Raw genomic sequence first — 7,793 nt, 5'->3', positions numbered from 1 at the left:
ATCTTGTCTACGCTATTGATATTTTGAAGAAGGAGTCTTCTTTATCTGAGATTCCTGTTGCGAAAGAGTTTCCGGATGTATTTCCCGATGAGATTCCTGATTTTCCTCCTCATCGAGAAGTTAAGTTTAGTATTGATCTTGCGCCAGGGACTGCGCCTATTTCTAAAGCTCCCTATCGCATGGCACCTCTGGAACTGAAAGAATTGAAAGAACAATTACAGGATCTTCTAGATAAGGGATATATTCGACCGAGTGTATCACCTTGGGGAGCTCCAGTTTTATTTGTTCGGAAGAAAGATGGTACGATGCGAATGTGTATCGACTATAGGCAACTGAATCGGGCTACTGTGAAAAACAAGTACCCACTTCCGCGTATTGATGATTTGTTTGATCAGCTTCAGGGTACTTCTGTTTACTCGAAGATTGATCTTCGTTCTGGGTATCATCAAGTACGTGTTCGAGACGAAGATGTACCCAAGACTGCTTTTCGTACGAGGTATGGCCACTATGAATTTCTGGTTATGCCTTTCGGTCTTACGAATGCTCCTGCTATTTTTATGGATTTAATGAATCGTGTCTTCCGAGATTATCTGGACCGATTCGTTATTGTGTTTATCGATGATATTCTTGTGTATTCGAAATCGAAAAAGGAGCATACTGAACATCTGAGACTGGTACTCCAAACTCTTCGTACTAGTCATTTGTATGCCAAACTGTCCAAATGTGAATTCTGGATGGACAAAGTTGTATTTCTGGGCCACGTCATTTCGAGACATGGCATATCTGTTGATCCTTCGAAGGTCGAAGCTGTATTGAATTGGCCGAGACCTACGAATGTTCCTGAGATCCGTAGCTTCATGGGTTTAGCTGGATATTATCGTCGTTTTTTTGAAGGATTTTCGAAAATAGCTAAACCGATTACTCAACTGACACAGAAGAATCAGCGATTCATTTGGTCAGATGAATGTGAAGCTAGTTTTCTTGAATTGAAGACGAGATTGACCACGTCACCTGTGCTTACTATTCCCTCAGGTACCGGAGGATTTGTGGTGTGTATAGATGCGTCTGGTAAGGGTTTGGGTTGTGTTCTGATGCAACATGGCAAAGTGGTTGCTTATGCGTCTCGTCAATTGAAATCTCATGAAACTCGTTATCCTGTTCATAATCTCGAATTGGCCGCCATTGTGTTTGCTTTGAAGATTTGGCGCCATTACTTGTACGGAGAAAAGTTTGTTATCTATTCGGACCATAAGAGTCTGAAATATCTCTTTTCTCAATCTGATCTGAATATGAGGCAACGCAGGTGGATGGATCTCCTGAAAGATTTTGATTGTGAGATTCAATATCACCCTGGATCGGTGAATGTTACTGCGGATGCCCTGAGCCGGAAAGTTTATGATTCTGTTCTAGCTTCTGTTAGTGTCGCCAAGGTACATGATGATATATGTACTTCTGGTTGGACTTTTCACTCGAATTGGAATTCTGTCACTGTCTCAGCATTGCAAATTGAGCCGAGTTTGATATCGAAAATACGAAAGGCCCAACGAAGCGATGCTCAGATCCGAAAGTCGAAAGAACTTGTATCTGCAGGACATCAGTCTGGATTTCAGATTTCTTCTGATGGTTCTTTACGACTTAATGGTCGGCTGGTAGTTCCTGACGACTCTGATTTGAGATCTGCCCTTCTTCGAGAAGCACATTGTAGCAAATATAGTATTCACCCTGGAGGTCGAAAGATGTATTTGACCTTGAGACCTCAATTCTGGTGGAGACGTATGAAGAAGGACATTGCTGAATTTATTTCTAAATGTCTTGTCTGCCAGCAAGTGAAAGCCGAGAGAATGAAACCTGGAGGATTGCTCCATAGTCTTGAAATCCCGAAATGGAATTGGGAACATATTGCTATGTATTTTGTGACTCATTTACCTCGTTCGCCCAAGGGCTGTGATGCTATTTGGGTTATTATTGATCGGCTTTCGAAATCTGCACATTTTATTCCGTATGAGCGGACCTATCCCTATAAGAGAATGGCCCGTTTATACATCGAGAATGTTGTGAGACTGCACGGTGTGCCAGTCTCCATTGTATCTGATCGTGATCCCAGGTTTGCTTCTAAATTCTGGGGTAGTTTTCAGGAAGCGATGGGTACGCGTTTGGCTATGAGTACTGCTTATCATCCTCAAACTGATGGCCTGACTGAGCGTACGATTCAGACTCTAGAGGATATGTTACGTGCGATTGTGATGGACTTCAGAATGGGATGGCAAGATGCCTTACCATTGGTTGAATTTTCGTATAATAATAGCTTTCAGACGAGTATCGGTATGACACCGTTTGAAGCTCTATTGTGAGGGCCTTGTTCCTGATTAATATTTTATTAACACACAATCAAGATAATTAGTATAAACAGCGAAAACGAGTTAAAATTTTGCTTTTTGGCCCAATAGAAATTTCGGCATGACCTCCCCGTAAATAGGACATACCGGAAAAATATAAAATAACCAAAACGACTAAATAGAAACCCTCAACAAAAATCCAAAGCAAAACAATGCCAACCAGGCACAATCACAACAACGATCCTCCACAAACACAATATACAACTACTCGGGGCATATCCCGGTAATACATAGACTCCATAATACATAAATATAATATCTGGGGACTCGATGACTGAACTCACAGAGAAAAACAATAAAGGCTTGAGCTCAAAACTCAAAGAGCTCTAGCGCCCCTCGGTGCTTCATCCTGAGCAGCCGAAGACGAACCACCTGCATGACCTGCTATGGAAACACAGAACAAACCACAGCAGCCCCAAAGGACATGGGTCAAACCCCAGTACGAAGATCAAATAAATTACAGCATATATAAATGACATGTAATGAAATCAATGCAATGCATGTACGGGTGCAAGATGTCTGGATGTCAGGAGTCAAAGGATCGATATCAACAATCATAATATGCTCGAGCTGGTCCACGACTCAGCGGACCTGTCCACGACTCAGCGGACAGTGTCTAGGGATATGGCTTCACACTTGATGCCAGCAACTACCTAAGCCGGACCGAGTCAAGGTGCCCAAAATCCACAAGACACAATATAATATCATATACAGATCTCAATCGAATATCAACGGGTATCAATAACTGAAGGGCTCAATATGAATGTGTGCTCAACAATGTATATCAATCCATAGATTATTGGATTATTCCAATATATTTGAAAATCATGTTTTATTTTAAGAAAATAAGGAATAATCTTAAATTTGCATCCAAATTCCACAAAGAGCACATAATCACATAATTCACATAAAATCAATTAACTCACATCAATTAAATTACACGTCGACATAGACGCTGTAAGAAATCGATCAATCCGTACCTTAACCTTCAAATTAAATTACCACAATAATTACGAAGACCTCGGCGCTTCCTGGTTATCAAAACCTGTGGCAATGAGTTTATTTTCATCAATTAAATACTCAACTCTTATCCAATTACAATTTACCAATTCCAGCTTGTACCTAGGATCGATTTTAAGGTCATAACTCAATCAAAACCTAACCGAATTACACTTATCATATATGGATGAAATCCTAACTCAAAATCCCACATTTCATCAGAAGATACCGACACAAAAATCCGTCATCTAGATGCTGATAAACACCAAAAACAAGAAACTTTGAAAACAATAAATCTGTACAGATTCTGGTTCGACACCTTGTAGCATAAAATTCATATCTAATTCATTATTGACCCAATTCAAAATCCGCCAATTGGAGATGAAAGACAACTCAAATATATAAGTTTTCCTAGAAGAAATCATTCCCAAAATCTTAGTAGATAATTCCAGAATTAAGCAAGAACATGCTGCTACTCCCAAACTCGCCGACTGAATTCCCAGACCGAGCAGTTTCGGTAAAATGAGCATAACTCCCTCAATTCTTAATGGAATTTAACGGGTCAATTATCGTTTCGAAGACAAGACATAGCTCTACAACTTTCATATAGATCACAAGTCCAGAATCCGAGTGAAAACAGGTCACAAACTCGAATTACAGAATGTATTCTGCACGCATCAGTACAGAGTTCGGTTTTTGACACATTATGGTAGAAAAATCATATCAAATCCGTTTCTTATCCAAATTCGATGATTCTAGTGGCTATAGAAAGCTAACAAACTAGAGCTACCAATTCTTTTGGAACCACAAGTCGAGATTCTTAACGCACAATACACAAAACTTCAAATTTCTGAAGCACAAAAACTGAACTCACCAAAATTCTGCACAGAACAGGGCTCACGAAATGGTGCTTCGATCTGCTCGCTCCCTTGATCAAATTTCGTGATTTCTGACTTGAATCGAAGCCTAGGATGTTAGAAAGACACCCCTTCAGACCGATCAAGATTTGGACACCGGACGAAGGAGATATCGCAACTTTCCCGCAGCTGCTCCAAGGGTTGCGGGAATTGGGTTTCTTCTTTCTTTTTCCCTTTTCTTCCTTCTCTCACTTCTTTTCTCTTTTTATGCGATATGTGTGTATGTATATGTATATTTATAACTCAAGCCCATTTATCTCGGTCTGTATTTATTTTGCTCTCGTGTGTTATTAAATTCCAATATGCATTTTAATATCGTCTATAAACCGATATTTTCTAATACATATTTTTAAACACACTATTTAATTTTTGGCTTAATTATTTTAAATTCCTCAATTTAAAATAATTAATCTTAATTATCGCCAAATAACATATAATTAAATCGGGTCATTACATCTATATGGGAGACGATGTAGATCACCGTTATTCTGGGATGAGATTGGTGAGAGACAATTGACTGGACCTGAAATGATACAGGAAATGAATGATAAGGTTCAGTTAATTCGGCAGCGGATGAAAGCTGCTCAGGATCGTCAAACGAGTTATGCGAATAAACGAAGACGACCCTTGGAATTCCAGAAAGGTGATAGAGTGTTTTTGAAAATATCTCCCTTTAGAGGCACTGTTCGATTCGGCATGCGAGGGAAGTTATCTCCTCAATATGTTGGTCTGTACGAGATTCTCGATCGAGTTGGTGATCTTGCGTATCGATTGGCATTGCCACCAGCTCTATCTACCATTCACGATGTATTTCATGTTTCTATGTTGAGGAAATATGAACCAGATCCGTCACATGTACTTGCACCTGATGAGGTTGAACTGGATCCTTCTCTATCCTATGTTGAACAACCTGTTCGCATTATGGATCGAAAGGAAAAGATATTGAGAAACAAATCGATTCCTCTGGTACGAGTGCAATGGACACGACATGGTGTTGAAGAATCGACGTGGGAATTGGAGAGCAAGATGCGAGATTCGTATCCGCATTTGTTTGATTCTACGACATCTATTCCATTGTATTCGATGTATTCTGATCCTTATTCTGATTTTAGCTTTGATATGTACTATAACTGGTGACATGTTTATGTTTACCAATGTTATGTATATAGTGATGTTTGAGATTTCGAGGACGAAATCTTTTAAGAGGGGGAGAAATGTAAGGACCGTGTATCGTATTATCGTAAATCCTACGTGATTATCGATAGTTTATGAAATTGTCATATAATTATGTATTTGATGTATATTATGACAATGGAATTGAGAAATGAATATTGTATATGAATTGATGTTGTACGAATTTGATATGAGAGGCCGGACGCCAATATAATACAAAAACAAAAAAATTGTACAGAACATGTGGCGCCCGGGCGGTAGAAAATGACCGCCCGAGCGCCAAGGAAGAAAGGGCTAGTGTTCTCGGACAGAACACTCCGCGCCCGAGCGGTAAATTTTGACCGCTCGAGCGCGGCAGAAATGTTTCTTGGAGGCAGAATGTCTCGCGCTCGGGCGCGAGAATTCTACCGCCCGAGCGCGAGAGCGGTGGGGATAAGAATCCCTTCTTTTCTCTTTCCTTCGCCATTTTTTTTATACGATAACTTCGAGGGAAAGTTAGAGATTTCGATTTCTTTCGTCCGAATCGACTTTGAAACGCTGTCTAAACGCGAAACAAATTATATATTTGTGATCGTCGCGTCGAGGGCTTCAGACTGAGGTAATTTTCTTCTAGTTCCAGCAGCTTGAAATATTAAAGTGCTGGAATAGCATGTATTTGAAGTTGAATTTCTGATATGTAGTAGAATAACCGACAATAAACGTATATTCGAAGTCGGAATTGAATTATGATATGATTATGATTTGATATGAATATTTGAAGTTTCAAATGATATTTGAAACTCATATTAATGGTTTTGGAGCGTGTTATTGATTGGAATGAGTATGTTATTGATGTAGATCAAATATTATATCAATATCTTCAGACTACATCAACTGGAACGAAGAATTGAGGTATGTTGCGACCGGGTAACATACGACAGGTATCTGTATTATATGATATATGATTGGATTGATTGGATTGGATTGGAATACGTGTCTATGTGCCTATTTGATGATTTGATATGGCATACATGACATTGAGATTTGAGTATCGATGTATAAAATAAATGTTTTGTTAACACACATCATTTTATGCATACATCGATACATGACATGCACGTTGAGCTATGATCCTTGGATACCCTGATATGATTTGATTGGATTCCGGGGTTTGTGAACACAATCGCTATGCCGGTATTATATGACCCGTAAAGCATAGACAATTGTGGCCCCATATGATTGGATATGAGATGTGGTATTGACGACGCTTCGTCGACGTTGTCATATGTGTATTCCCATATCGGCCGGTGTGCCAGCTCGAGCATTGATTTGATTTGATAGCGATTCGATTGATTCTGACATGTGCTCAGTGGATGGGCATTTGACCTGATACCTCCACGACATACATGCATTGCATACCATATATCATTGTTTAGATATCTGTAGTATATATGATTGGTTGTTCCATACGGAGCTTTGCTCATCCCCAAGGGGGGCTGTTGTTGTCTTTGTGTGTGGACAATGGCAGGTACTCCAGGATATCAGGAGACCGGAGAGGGTACTTTTGGAGGGAGCCACTGTTGAGTTGAGATTTTATATGTTGTTCCCAGTATATATGTATATGTATCTATATACCGGGGCATGTCCCGAGGATATGAGTTGTTTGTATGTGATTGGTTTTGATTATGCGTGGGCGTGTTTTATGATTTGAATTTAGATACTATTTTTAGTATTTAAATATCAGAAGAGATATTTTGGGCTCATTGTAAAGAAATTTTAAACCCGTTTTCCGCTGTGATTACTTAATCCTAATCAAATTGTGTTGTAATAACGATTAGGAGCTAAGGGCCCCACAAATTTCGTCCGCGAAATTGACGTCACTGCACGAATAACTCAGGATACTTCTCTCTCATCTCATCCTCTGGTTCCCACGTAGCCTCTTCGATCAAATGGTTCCTCCAAAGGACTTTTACAATGCCGATCTCTTTGTTCCTTAAAACTCTAACTCTGCGATCCAGAATCTGAATCGGAATCTCTTGATAAGTCAAATTCGGCGTCAAGTCCAATGGCTCGTGGCGAAGAACATGGGAAGGATTCGCAATATACTTCCTGAGCATCGAAACATGAAACACATTGTGAACTCTGTCAAGATCTGGCGGTAAGACTAATCTGTAGGCTCGATCACCAACTCTGTCCAATATCTCAAATGGACCAATAAACCTCGGACTCAGCTTACCCTTCTTACCAAACCTCATCACACCGAGAGGTGCTATCTTCAGAAACACATGATCGCCAACCTCGAATTGCAAAGGTCTACGACGAACATCTG

General features: G+C 39.8%; 1 long non-coding RNA gene across 1 annotated transcript; it reads right to left on the bottom strand.

The window, feature by feature from the left end:
• Window positions 1–2,662: 2,662 nt before the first annotated feature.
• On the bottom strand, window positions 2,663–4,651 carry LOC140829770 (uncharacterized). Its single transcript, XR_012117521.1, has 3 exons — window positions 4,270–4,651; window positions 3,377–3,441; window positions 2,663–2,777 (listed from the first exon to the last, which is right to left on the bottom strand). It is a non-coding gene; the product is annotated as an uncharacterized lncRNA (long non-coding RNA).
• Window positions 4,652–7,793: the final 3,142 nt, after the last annotated feature.

Source organism: Primulina eburnea, chromosome 4 (assembly GCF_022965805.1).
Source record: "Primulina eburnea isolate SZY01 chromosome 4, ASM2296580v1, whole genome shotgun sequence".
Taxonomy (NCBI): domain Eukaryota; kingdom Viridiplantae; phylum Streptophyta; class Magnoliopsida; order Lamiales; family Gesneriaceae; genus Primulina; species Primulina eburnea.
Note: the sequence above shows the minus strand (reverse complement) of the source record. Positions and strands in the feature narration are given on the sequence as shown.